The sequence below is a fragment of the Aricia agestis genome, chromosome 18 (assembly GCF_905147365.1).
Source record: "Aricia agestis chromosome 18, ilAriAges1.1, whole genome shotgun sequence".
NCBI classification, from domain to species: Eukaryota; Metazoa; Arthropoda; class Insecta; order Lepidoptera; family Lycaenidae; genus Aricia; species Aricia agestis.
The window spans coordinates 831,986-846,554 of NC_056423.1; the positions used below are offsets into that span (position 1 = coordinate 831,986).

Sequence of the window (14,569 nt, forward strand, 5' to 3'; positions counted from 1 at the left end):
ATAATATACTATACTATCATTTTCTCGAAAATTGTCAAATAGGGATTTTTTTATATTTTTCTGTACGTCTTTAGAGACTAAAGGAAAGTATATGAAAAAAAAATCGCGAAAAAAATTTCCGTCGTATTAAGGGTTAATATGTAATAAGTACTGACAGAAGTGTTACAGACTTAAGTCTAATGTTTTATTATGACACTTTAAGGCTTAAAAAGTAGAAAAATATAGTCTGTCAAAAAAGTGAGGAAATTAAAAAGAGGCAACATCGTAGTTTTACCCCCTTTAAATCAATCTAAGAAAAAAGGGATGACACTATGATGTTGCCACTATTTAATTTCTTCACTTTTTTGACAGACTATAATTTGCTAGTTATACTCGTATCCCGGAAAATGTACACTTTCTGCTCGGTAGCTTGATTCCTTTACAGACAAACTTGCGGGCAAACATCAAGTAATGTACCAAAACTTTTATAAACACACGTCATTTAATTTGCCGCCAACAAAAAGAAAAAATTCTAAATCCAAAAAAGATCCCATCCAAATGAACACGTCAACGTAACAGTATATCGTGTCGTGACGTGTCGTGGTCGTGAGTCGTGCACTGTTTGCCCGAATTCACACCGTCAACACGACCCCGCCATTTTTTGCCCATAACTTGATTGATTTGTTTTATAACGGAGTATAAGGATAAAGGGGAATAAACTTTAGTATATTTTTACTGTAACAAATAATTTTAATGGCCTGAGGTGCGATTCTCAAGCGTCGAATGTCGATTACCGTCTGCTCGCGCGTATGCGGCGTAAGACACATTTGTGCGCACGAGTCTGACAGCCTGGCTCTTTAGCCGGACTTTTTCTTTCTCGCTCGTATAAAGAATCGCGGATTAAAATGTATTGAATTGAAATAAGCGTTCGTTAAATGTCAATTCCATACATTTTGAATTTTGATCAGCGATTCTATAAAGAAGCGATAAAATAAACGTCTCGGCTCTGTAGCCGAGACGTTTATTTTATTGCTGTGCCCTGAAATAGAAACAATATTCGAAGCTACCGAATATAGCGCCTCTAAACGAAAAAAATGTAGACAACATTTTCAGACTATTATGTCGCGACTTGCGCATTAACGGATTGGTCATTAACTCATTAATTAGACAGACTTCCTAAATCCTAATCCATTCAAAAAGACGTGCGTACTTATATTATATTATGACGTACTTTTCTGGAGTGTCGAACTGCCATTTGGTTACATACGTATAATGAGCTGAAAATATATCGGGATATTTTGCGTTTTAACTGTTAAAAAAAGTAAATTGAATTGAAATATTGAATAGATAAACTACAAGTCTAACAACTTAAGAATCTGTTCATTACTTTACAAAAGTACAAACTAAAAAATAAAATAAATATACATAAGTAGCATAATCTATAAATCAAAGCATAAACCATAAAAACATCGCGACATTTCTTGCACTACACAAAAACAGATTGACAAAGGGACGAAACAAAAAGTGTAACACGTCCACTGCATATGCAAATATAAACATCTTAATATAGAGTGCGGTGGCTCGTTTTGTTATTACAATCAGATGAATTTACATTTCATAAATAAATGCATCTTCGCCTTAACGACTCGGGTCGGACATAACTGAGCTACATTTGAATAACTCGGCACGCTCGCTGGTGTGAATATGTGAGCAAAAACGAGCTAATGTGAACAATACTTTGCCTTGACAAATCATTTGGTTGAGCAAAAGAAAATTGTGAGGACTACCAGAGTTTTTGAGAAAAATGTTTGAAGGGTTTTTGACTAATATTTAACGGATACAGGATCTTAAATATAAACTTGTTTGTTTCTAAATGTTCACTGTTTTACTCAATTTATAAAATATCATAATCTAACAAATATTAAAATAAATTCTCTGATAAGTGTGAGTAGGATTAATATAAAGACAAACTTGGATTTTAATAAGTATATCTATAAGAATGGGTTATTTTTCAAATGTCAACTTGAAAATTGTGTAAGTTGAAAACTGTAACTTTATAGGCATATTTTATAGCTTAACGTGAAGTCGGATGACAAAGGTTTCACCTTTGTTTCTATTAATTAAGGGCTCTGTTGGACTTGCCGCCACTTTTCCCTGCCCTCTGCCAGCACTTTCAGCACAATAGACATAACTACTAGTAGTTCGACTGCAAAGAAACGGACAGGTTTCAATATCTGTCAAATTCGTCGGGTTTCACTAGGATTATGAACGGAATGTGCCTCGTGCTGGCTGATATAATTTATTTTTAAATATTTGAATTAAAGATTTCAAAATTGGATTCTGACAATTTTAATCGCATACAGTGCCAAAACACAAACAACAATACGACCAAAGACACAATAGACATAACGACCAGTAGTTCGACTGCAAAGAGACGGACAGGTTTCAATATCTGTCAAATTCGTCGGGTTTCACTAGGATTATGAACGGAATGTGCCTCGCGCTGGCTGATATAATTTATTTTTAAATATTTAAAATAAAGATTTCAAAATTGGATTCTGACAATTTTAATCGCATACAGTGCCAAAACACAAACAACAATATGACCAAAGAGGAACACGTCCAGCGAATATGTCATAGTTTTAAATTCGTAGGTAACAAGTTAACAGCCCTAGCGACGATTTTCGTTATAATACGTCAAATTTAAAAATTTCAACATCAGTTCTAAGTCGGCATACTCTATAATTCTGTCTACTCTGCTTTCAGTTCTCTACATGACATGACATTAGCATTCTCTAGTAGTTGAATAACATAGTTTTTCTTGGCCTTCCTCTATTTTTCTTCTTGGTCTTTCCTATTTTTTTTTATTGATATTTTTACTCCATGATTCGAAAGCGTTATACTATAAAACTTATTGCAATTTACATTACCTGTAATTGATTACCGAAACTCAACACATAATCGAGTCTCTAATTACACGTTCTATGTTTTCCGATGACGAAAGATGATCATTACTAGAATTAATACTCGTACGTGGCGGTTCACGGGTCTAGCATTTTTACGTCCGTGAGAATCGAAATGATATGTCTTTGTTCGATTCGTAATTGTTATCGATAATTTGCGATATCGATTATTTTTACCGCTATCATGATAGTTAATAATGCCTAATTTGACGGACAATGGGTTTTTTGTGAGTTACCAGGTTTATTAAGTGATTGCTTAATGATACGCAGGCATGTGAGGTATCCTCATTTTTATTTTCATCGCATAAGAAAGTAAAGTTAGACATCCATATTAACATTATAAATGCGAAAGGGTGTCTGTCTGTATGTCTACATGTTACTCAAAGTGCTAAACTGAATTGTCTGAAATTTAATATGGATATATTTTAAGTCTCGGGAAAAGACATAGGATACTTTTTGTTCTGGATAAATGTAAATTCGGTGGAACGGAGTTTCGGGCGCGTCATTTAGAATAAATTATATAATAATTATGGACTAATTTCGACCACAAGCAGATCTCTAGCCATAATAATTTATGATTGATGACTTAAAGAAATGGCAAAACTGTGCTCATGGATACGGATGATCCAAAATCATGTAAGATAGATGACTATTTGATTGATGGAAAACCGGCAGAACAAACTCAGTAACAACAATTAGGCTTAATTAATACTCATTTTGGACGATGCTATAAATCTTGTGCGAGTCTGTAGACCGTATTGCGTAAGTGAATTTGAAAGTAATTAACTTTTACTCTTACTTCATATACTACTTACATCCATACTAATATTATAATTAATGCGAAAGTCTGTCTGTCTGTCTTTACGCTTAAACGCTGAACCGATGTTGCTGAAATTTGGTATAGAGATCGTACTTTAAGTCCGGGGAAAGGATACTTTTTGTTCCGGAAACGTACAGTTCCCGCGCGATAAACGAACGGAGGCGTTGCGAACGATGCCGGCGTCATTAGTCTAAGTATAAAACTAATCTTTTATACAGCCTAGGGCTTCCCACTGAAGAAATATCACTTTACTCATTTAAAGTTGTATAATGAGTGAGGAAATACTTAGATCATACAAAAACATACTACAAATGTCAAGTGCTGTATTAAGCGGCCATTCAGTTTGGAATACCATGATAGGTCCATTCAACGATTGATAATGTTTAGAAATATTTACTTTGTAACCACTCAACGTGTTATAGTAGGTTTCTTTGTGCTTTTGAAGCGTAAGAGGATGTTCTATGTTCGGTGGTGGACATTATTTTCTAGATCAAGTTTTGTCCAGCTTACTGAACATATAATGTTATTATTATGAAACAGAAAATTTTGACGTGGGAGAGCCATGCTTTGGTACGAATGGGCCGGCTCGATCGGAGAAATACCACGTTCTCACAGAAAACCGGCGTGAAACAGCGCTTGCTGCGCGAGTGAGTTTACCGGAGGCCCAATCCCCTACCCTATTCCTTTCCCTACCTACCCTTCCCTATTACCCTATTCCCTCTTAAAAGGCCGGCAACGCACCTGCAGCTCTTCTGATGCTGCGAGTGCCCATGGGCGACTGGGCGACGGAAGTTGCTTTCCATCACGTGACCCGTTTGCTCGGGATAAAATTATCGCAAAAAAAGGCATTTTTGCGATAATTTTATCCCGTTTCGATGAAACTTGAGATACAGAAATGACTTAAGTATTCAAAAGCTCTTTTACGCTCGTCTGAAGCTAGCCAGACAGACCCTAGTCTAGATAGAAAATGTTTATTTGTTAGATAATAAAATATATAATATGGTGCCCTGTATGGTGCTTATGTCAAAATCTTCATTAAATTAAAGTTAAATAGTCATTCAATGTCTCAGAATGTAGTCTAGGAGCTCATAGTCTAGGAGTAAGACGCTCGGTTTCCTATTTTACGCGTTTCGTAACCCATCTGTCGACAATTTTACGGTGCAGACGCATGTAAATCATACAATTGCAATTGTATATACATACCGACGGTACCGCTGTCGGAATGTTCGTACCGCACGATAATATGGAATGAGATTAGTATAGTGGAACCGATTGTGGACCGTCAGCAGCGGAAATTGGGACGAGTTGACATCATCAGAAGTTACCTCTTTTTGATTTGGGCGTAAACAACATCTATGGGCAGCCAAATTCTATGCCGCGTATCAACGTATAAATACCAAAATATCATGAAATCTATAACATCTCTTCATGTTAAGAGCACTGAATCAGGACCCGCACCACGAAACCGTTTAGAGACTCAAAAAATCGAATCCTGCTCTAACAAACGTGAAACGACGTTGTTAGAGCAGGAAGCGGCATTCTCGTTCCATTCGAGTCTCAAAACGGTTTTGTGGTAGGCCTCCAGAATCGATAACATTATAGACATTTTAATCTCTGGAAAGAACGTAGTCTATATCTCGAAAAATAAAAGGTTTCTTCGCAACATTTTGGCTTTCGAGCTTTAGCCTTAAAATTAGCAAAGACGTCTTTAAGATAAGAGCAATTCATATTCTTCTACTTCTATTTTCATAAAGTATAATATTAGTGTAATTTACTAGTAAATTCCACTATTCAGTAATCTGTAATTTCCACTGTTACTAGATTCTAATGTATTTAATATTATTAGGACAGTAGGCATGCAATGAAATGCCTGAACGATTTTACTGTCTGTACATTGAGACAGTTGCACAATATCTTTTGTCATTGTATAATGATGCTCAACGTTTGATGTTTTGTGACTAGGAATGCGCGGCGATTAGGCCCATGTGCCATACAGAAATCTTATAATAACCAATATCATCAGACAAAGGAAATACAACTCTACAATTATAAACGTAAAGTTTATTCTCCTTTGGTACATTTGCATATTTTTAAGATCGATGCTTCTACTTTCGTTGATGAAGAGAAAGTCATATTCTAATTTTAAAACGCTCTGTCAAAATATGTCAGCTTGGGTAAGTTCTGAAATATAGCCCAGTGTACTCGCCAGACCTTATGATGTCATTATCGCTATACCGTTGATTTTTCAAATATATTATTTTCAATGCATAATTTGTGTTTTTAGGATATCACTATCACAAATATTACACACTAGATATAACCCCGGCAACTCCGGTGAGCTAAAAATCGTTTATCAAGCGAAAGCCGTAGACTTTCCGAAACTATATCCTGTCCCATATCCTATAGTATTTCTACACCACATCACACACAGGTTCAGACATAAAGTAAAGATACTATACTCATGCGCACCTTGTCTCACCTGCAGAGCACACCTGTACAATATGGCGTCGAATTCAAGACGGTATAAACCAGTAGACTGGGTCAAATTTCGGAACACACGCCTTATTGATTGCACTTGTACGAAATTAATTATTTTCGTTCCTAAGCTTATGAAATAATCCAAGGCCGGGTTAGAGGTGAGACGTGTATAGAATTGACATTGAAATGTTGAATTCGTTGAAATTATTTACACCTTCAATGGGTCAGATGGATAGATAAGTTATTATATTGTATTGCTATAATTAAAATAATAAGCCATAAATAAAGATTCAATAATAACACCTCCCATACTAATTTCGGGTACGGTGGCTGGTTTCATTGACATCAAGTCATCTGGTAGTAAATTATTGTGCTTAAGTGTGTGCGCATTATACAACAACATGCTTTCGTAAAACAGTAGGACGAATGACCAACACGACTAGCAAGCGATAAGGCGCAGGATCGACTTATTATATGCCCATCCGACGCATGGATCATCTAACTTGTCAACATCATCCTGCATCGTCCTGGTCAACCTTAGAACATTCTACCAGCTGAAGAATCACACCTACGACCTCCTAGCCTGGCAATTATACGTGGGAGAGCCATGCTTCGGCACGAATGGGCCAGCTCGACCGGAGAAATACCACGTTCTCACAGAAAACTGGCGTGAAACAGCGCTTGCGCTGTGTTTCGCCGAGTGAGTGAGTTTACCGGAGGCCCAATTCCCTTCCCTATCCTTCCCTATTCCCTTCCCTTCCCATCCCTACCCTCCTCTATTACCCTATTCCCTCTTAAAAGGCCGGCAACGCACCTGCAGCTCTTCTGATGCTGTGAGTGTCCATGGTCGACGGAAGTTGCTTTACATCGGGTGACCCGTTTGCTCGTTTGCCCCCTTATTTCATATAAAAAAATATATAATTTATACAACTTTTTTCTTTTTAAAATTACCTGCAATCAAACACAATATTTCACTTATGCAGGTAGGTAGAGCTAGATATCCGAAGTTAGTGCTAATAAATTCTAGCTTCATTAAAGTACTACATGATTCATTCTATCGAGAACAATTCATAGTTATTTCACCCCTGAAATATAATTCTTATGCTGTTAGTAATAAGGTTCTTTGAGAGGTAAGATGATAGTGAACAGTAATAATTGAGTATCCATCACATATCACATTTGCACAGCCGTCTGTGCACTTAACACTAAATTACTCCCGATAACGCACAGGGTATATTTGACACAGTGGTACGGATAACGTTAAAACACTAAGTGTTTAACATACACGCGTTTGGCTTTATGGGTGAATTAATTTTGTTGTATGCATAAAGGTTAAATTGCAAAAGATTTTCTTTTCTATGGCGCTCTCACTAAGGTTTCGATTAAACTTAAAATATTTAAAACATTTTAAATCATTACTAGCTGTCCCGGCAAACGTTAATTTGCCATATGAAGTATTTCGCCCGTATTATTTTATTGAAGTGACTAAATAAGTATATCACCATGGCAACGTCCATCGCTATCCTGTCGCACAAACAATGGTCGCCGTCAGTCTCGAGTTGTTATAATTTACTATTATTTATTCAACAAATGCACTTATCAATATAAAAAGTACCCAGTAGCCGATTCTCAGACCCACTGAATATGCATATAAAATTTGGTTAAAATCAGTAAAGCCGATTCGGAGGAGTACGCTATCTAACATTGTGACACGGGAATTTTATATATTAAAAAAGATAGATATGTCTATAAAAGCGTAGGTAGTGTCTAGTATTCCTATTTAATCAAAAAGTTCCGCATAAAATGCGTAATGGGCCAAGAACCAGCGACAGTCAGACTTTTGTCATTTTATAAAAGACCTGAAAGTTTTCCTGTATCCCATACAAATAAGAACGACCAGCAACTATGGAGTTTTGGTCGCGGTTATATTAGGAGGTATCCAGTTCTGAAGGTCTACCAAGCCATTGATAAACCTCAATTTTTTATCTTCTTTCCTGAAGGAAAGTTCTTTTCCTTCATAACTGAAGGAATCTTATCCACTGCCGGCCATTTTAGACAGTTAGGCTGCGTCCCCATCAGGCGCGGCGCGGCGCCGGCACCGTGTTACGGCACGTCGCCGGCGTACCGTAACACGGTGCCGGCGTGTCACGGTGGCGGCGTCGTGCCGTAACACGGTGCCGGTGCCGCGCCGTGTCTGATGGGGACGCAGCCTTACTTTCCATTGTCAGACATCCTATTGCCTGCCATACATGCTACGGTCTATCGCAGAGGTCCACCTGTGCAGGTATGCCTGTGCAGTGCGCAGGTAACCGGAATGTGTGTGGGAATAAACCTGTGCAGTTTTTTGGACCTGCGCAGGCGACCGGCGCAAAATCGATTCCCACACACATTCCGGTCTACTTGCGCAGGTATACCTGCACAGGTGGACCTCTCCGGCAGACCGGAGCGTGTATGGCTTACATTAGACTATTAAAAAGTATTAAAATTTGACGTGGTTATTTAGTTAGCACACAGAGATTTAGGAAAATCAAAACACGTTACTGCGCTAAAGCCTGTTGTAGGTTTTATATTTATTTTCCATGTACCGGGTAATAACATTAAAGATACGCTAAATGTGAGCGCGGGCCGGATCGTTGATGAAGTTAGCGGCTAATGAGGCTTATCACGGTCAAGATGACACGAGCGATGGCTTACGTCCCAAACCCTTGTTAGTGGACATTCAGACCCGCGCGCACCGAAGGGTTATGTTCGTTTTTGTAGGCCTTCGCGAGATATGGAGTTTTAAAGGTTGGGCTTGGATCAATCATTTTTTAACAATCATATGCGTAAAAGATGCGAACAATCATTAAAACATTCTAATTACCATTTACCAGATGCCTATATTTAAGTTTGCATTGCATATTTAAATAAGAGCTTTAAGTTAAAGCTTCAAGTTTATATCAAAACGAATAAATGGCATAAAATTGCAAATATATTTTTGGACGTCGAATTAAATTACCAAAAATACTCTCGACAGTCGCATTCAGAGACAAAACATGTTAAAGTTAATTTTAATTTAATGAAGAGTATGACTGAACATGCAAAATGCTTATATTACTAATTTTATTGTTATGACATTAAAAATAAAATAAATAAATAAATCATCAAAATAAATCTCTGAAAGCGACCGATCGACCCCAATTATTAACCCCAAAATGCTTTACCCAATATCAATTTCAAAACGTATGTGTCTCACAATCTCCTAACGAACTCCATAACAGACAATGGAGTGATAACGGCCCATTAAGCCTAAACTGCTCCCTCGGGCATGTCATATAGATTACGGCTTTCAATAACCAGTTACAATTATTTAGGAACGCCACACACTTGCGATTGGGGAGTCGCGATCAAAACTGCGCTTGTGAAAAAATTTAAAGAGTGCTTATTTTAATTATTAAAAAAATAAATAATATAAATACAGGGTGTAACAAAAAACTTGAGAGGTGTCAAGGGACACCCGAATGGAACGAAGTTATTTCTTATGTTCAAAAAAACCTGCACTCAAAAAAAATATTAAAAAAAAAACGCCATCTATTGATGCCCAGGAATACTTACTATCAAGGCCCTCTGCCCCTAACATGCAGGTACTAATAAAAAAGTGTCGAAGTCAAATATCGTTCTGTCTAGCCTTCAGATTTACGCCGAACGCGCGATAAGGAACTTCGTTCCAACTAAGTGTTAATACTTTATGGTGTGTAGGAGCTTCCCTGTAGTACAAATCACAAAAAAGCGCTTTCAGCGCTGCAACTTTTACACTCTATGTAAGGGACACATTACAAAACCTTAAGTATTATCACAACACAATATCTGCCAACAAACTCCGACGCAGTTATATTATGTAGCTTACATTGTTATAATATGATTTTGTGTGTTGAAGTGAACTTTAACTGTACTAAGAGTTAAGACCCATCAAACATTTAAACACAATTTCCGAAAAAAAAAAAACCTATAATTTAGTTTACTCTTACACCTTGGTCCCAGCAGAAAATCAGTGCAGCATCTGGCTGCTTATGCTGAGCTGGGGTCTACTTTTGGCATCACACAACATTATAATATTAAATTAAGTTTTTTGTATTCGTGTTCTTTGTGCAAAATATTTTTTTCTTATTATTCTTACTAGTTATTTGACCGAGCTTTGCTCGGTATTCGATAAAACACGAATAAAATGACATTTTCTAAAAATGATTCCTAGCTAGATCGATTTATCGCCCCCGAAACCCCCTATATATAAATCGTTGAAGCCGATTCCGTAATTCCAATTATAAATACCCTATATACAAGAATTGCTCGTGTAAAGATATAAGATTATTGCGTTAGCTCTTATATTAGGGAGTCTACAATCATAATCTACTATAAAAAAAAAAAATTGTGAACACGTGTGACGTCACGAGGTACGCGCTGCGTAAACGCACAAAAGGATAAGTCGCTAATGTGTGCAAAGACTTATATCATGAAATATAAATAATAGTAATTTTCTGAGAGATATTAATTCTATTATTTATTTAACGGGACAGATTTGGAACGACCATAATGACTCGGTATCAATATGTACCAATTTGTATATTACAATTCCATCATCATAATCAGCCTTATGTTATCATCCTTAGTAATGTTAGAAATGCGATAGGTTGTCTGTCTATTACCTCTTCACTCATAAGCCGCCGAACCGATTTTCATGAAATTTGGTATGTAGACACTTTGAGTCCCAGGATATTATAACATAGGATACCTACTTTTTATCCCCAAAAATGTACGGTTCCCGTGCGATAAACGAATTTTAGTGCAACGGAGTTGGAAGCGTCATCTAGATGCACAATCGGCCCAGACGACAAAACAATGCAACCCGGGTTTCATCGTTTTGTAATAATATAGTCTAAATAAATCTACTTGTATTATTTAGTCTACTTGTGTTATATGTGGAAGAGCCATGCTTCGGCACGAATGGGCCGGCTCGACCGGAGAAATACCATGTTCTCACAGGACCCCCACAGGTTCTCGGAGGCCCAATCCCCTACGCTATTCCCTTCCCTACCCTCCCCTTTTCGCTTCCTTTCCCATTCCTGTTCCCTACCCTACCCTATTACCCTATTCCCTCTTAAAAGGCCGGCAACGCACCTGCAGCTCTTCTGATGCTGCGAGTGTCCATGGACGACGGAAGTTGCTTTCCATCAGGTGACCCGTTTGCTCGGTTGCCCCCTTATTACATAAAAAGAAACTTGATGTAAGCTTTGTATTGACTGAACTCACAAAATTCAGGACAAGTTTTCGATCAAAATATTTCATATCACATCTCGCTGTCCCGACGTACGTTGAGCTAAAAAGTTTTAAACTAATTTTTTGTAACTTGACGTGTTAGAGGTTACAGCGTTTTGACCTAACAGGGCCGCAATGTTCTAAGTTTGCGCTATGGCTTAAAATATCGCAAAATTGTAGTTAGCTACAACATAAAATAAATAACATTAGCCATAAAATAAAGCTATACCTTCGGGTGCCTTATATTTTATTCCACCATTGTAAAACTAGACATAGTAGCGAATTATATATTCAAATAGAACCACATAATAAACAATCGCTTATGTACACATTAATCGCTGTCGATACTACACAGTACACAGATAGTAAATAATGGATAGTATTTTACTATTTAAGTTTAGTTAATTGAAAAAAATACTATAACTTTTCCTACAATTCTTACATTAAAATAAAAACACCTTAGAAAAAAATGTAGTTACATAATGATTTTTATTATAGATGTTTGATACTTAGTTACGTTATAGTAGTCGCTTGACAAGAGCACATAAAATTCTGTTAGCTTTTAAAGGCTCAATCGATTAAGATGAAAAAAGGTATGATTAAATTACTTTAAGGGTGGGTTGCACCAGAGGCGTGGTTAAAGTTAAGGTTAAAGTTATGGTTATAGTTAAGGCTAAATTTAGCTTTAACTTTAACCTTAACTTAACCGGAAAAATTGACAGATGACAGCTGGTCCAACAAGGTTATAAATGAACGTGGGCGCGGGCGCTGCTGGTAAACGAGAACTGTCAAAAATGGCGTTTTTGTATGATGACAGCGTTAGTTCCTTTTTTCGCCACGTGCATTTAAAACCTTGTCGAGCTCTATGGTTATGGTTAAATATGGCGTCTTGATGGCGTCCATTTTTAACTTTAACCAAAGATTTGACATTTTGCATTGTAGTTATAGTTAAAGTTAGTTGGTGCAACCCAACCTTAGAGAGGGAAAAGATATAGTAAAGTTTTTGTTGCGTTTACTTTAAGGGACAGAAAAGGGCATAACTATGATAGTTTTTGTTTCTAAAAATGTACGGTTGCCGCGCGATAGGCGAATTGCGACGCCACGGGCGACATCAATTTATTAGCAAATAAATGAATACATAGATTTAAGTTAGTTATTACTAGTTCGTTGCGACTAAAACACCAATATGAAGTCTTAAATTAATCAAAAGTCTTAAAACCATGTGAACCCATTAAAATCCATGTACCTGGGTTTATGAGTAACGACGTGACAGACGAGCATACGGCGATTCCGCGCGACAGTCAGTACAGCACGTGCGCGACTAACGACACCCAATAACTGTGCTGACGTGGTGTATTTGTTACTACTAAGTGTTAGTGTTAGTCTTGTTAGTCATTTCTTAAGAAGTAAAATAATTTAGTTATCTGACTGTTTTCGTTGATGCCACTGAATCGCTGAAACTTGTGAAAGTTTGATAATTCTTCCTGATAATGTACGGTTCACAAATAATAATCGGCCAAGTGCGAGTCGGATTCGCGCACGAAGGGTTCCGTACCGGTATAGAGCGAAAGTAGGGAAAAAATTGTGTTTTTTGTATGGGAGCCCCCCTTAATTATTTATTTTATTTGAATTTTGTTATTAAATATTAAAGTAGGTACACATAATATAATTGAGGACTTTGCAAAATTTTCTTTAACTTTTAACTTTATTTTGTTTTTAGTATTTGTTGTTAAAGCGGCACCAAAAATACACAATCTGTGAAAATTTCAGAAGTCTAACTATTCTTGAGTTACAACTTACAGCCTGGAGACAGACAAACAGACAGACAGACGGACAGAAAGACGGACAGACATCGAAGTTTCAGTAATAAAGTCCCGTTTTTACCCTTTCGGTACGGAACCCTAAAAATCAGCCCTGACAAATCAGTCTACATCGTCGTAACGAAAGTTTCAAACAAGATCATTGTTGTTTTCACGGGGATCGGACTCACTACTACGACTGTTGATCTTCGACTAAACCACTAGATCATGATAGTTACATGATGTTGATTGATGGCTAATTGATAGGTATACTCAATGAACACGAAATCACCTGATGCGAGGTGCCGAGCGATTAGCTCATCAGCCCACTTCACACTTTCGACGTGAGTATTCAATTATTGGCAATCACCGTGATAGCCATCAGGTAAAGCTCTTTACTATCTATATTATATTAGGGATCCTTAGTATAATTAATAAGAACCTGTTATATATGCTATTTTACCGTCTATGTGGCTCTCAAGCACAAATTTAACAGGACCGCTGCATGTACTATCAGAGAAGTTGATTCCTAGGCAGATGGAGGACCTACGTAGTTTGGTCGCGTTACGTCAAACCCAGCCGACCTATCACAATTAACAGTGGATTGACATGATCCGACCAAATGACGTGAGTCTGTCAACTGACAATGAATCAATTTCCTCGATGGTACATGTTTTTCTCCTAGTAGGGCGCTGATGAATGACCATAATAATTACTACACATACTGACAAACATACACAATCGTCGGCAATTACAGGCGAATGTGCCACTTATGTTGGTTTGCCTGCATTGCTCCATCGTGGCTAACAAGAAGAGGCTCTGAATCGCAATGTCAATGTAATTGAATCTATAATAAAAAAATAGAAAATAACCAGTTATCCAATATTATACATGTGTAAATAATTTACAAAAGGCGAATGTGTTATGTACAATTTTTTATTTATCACACTTTTTACTCATTCTGTCAAAATAATAACAGTTTTCAGTCATACAATTAATACAATTAATTAAAATCATACAATTCTTAATTTTGCCTTTAACGTGTATACACATGAGTTTTCTTTAAAATTATTAAATGTCTTAAAATAATAATAATTAAATGCAGAACCCACTAATTAAAATTTATTTATTGCTTCTAATTATGTATGGTGTGACCTAGCATTTAACATGTTATAGACATCATCTTTTAATAAGTAGTTAAATAATGTTTCAATTAATATTTAAATAGCTTTTTAACT

The 14,569-nt window shown here is 36.8% G+C and overlaps 1 protein-coding gene across 2 annotated transcripts in view; it reads right to left on the reverse strand.

Moving 5' to 3' along the window:
* Positions 1-14,569, reverse strand: part of LOC121735804 — a 152,241-nt gene that overhangs the window by 51,541 nt on the left and 86,131 nt on the right. The gene's annotated exons all lie outside the window — the stretch shown is intronic.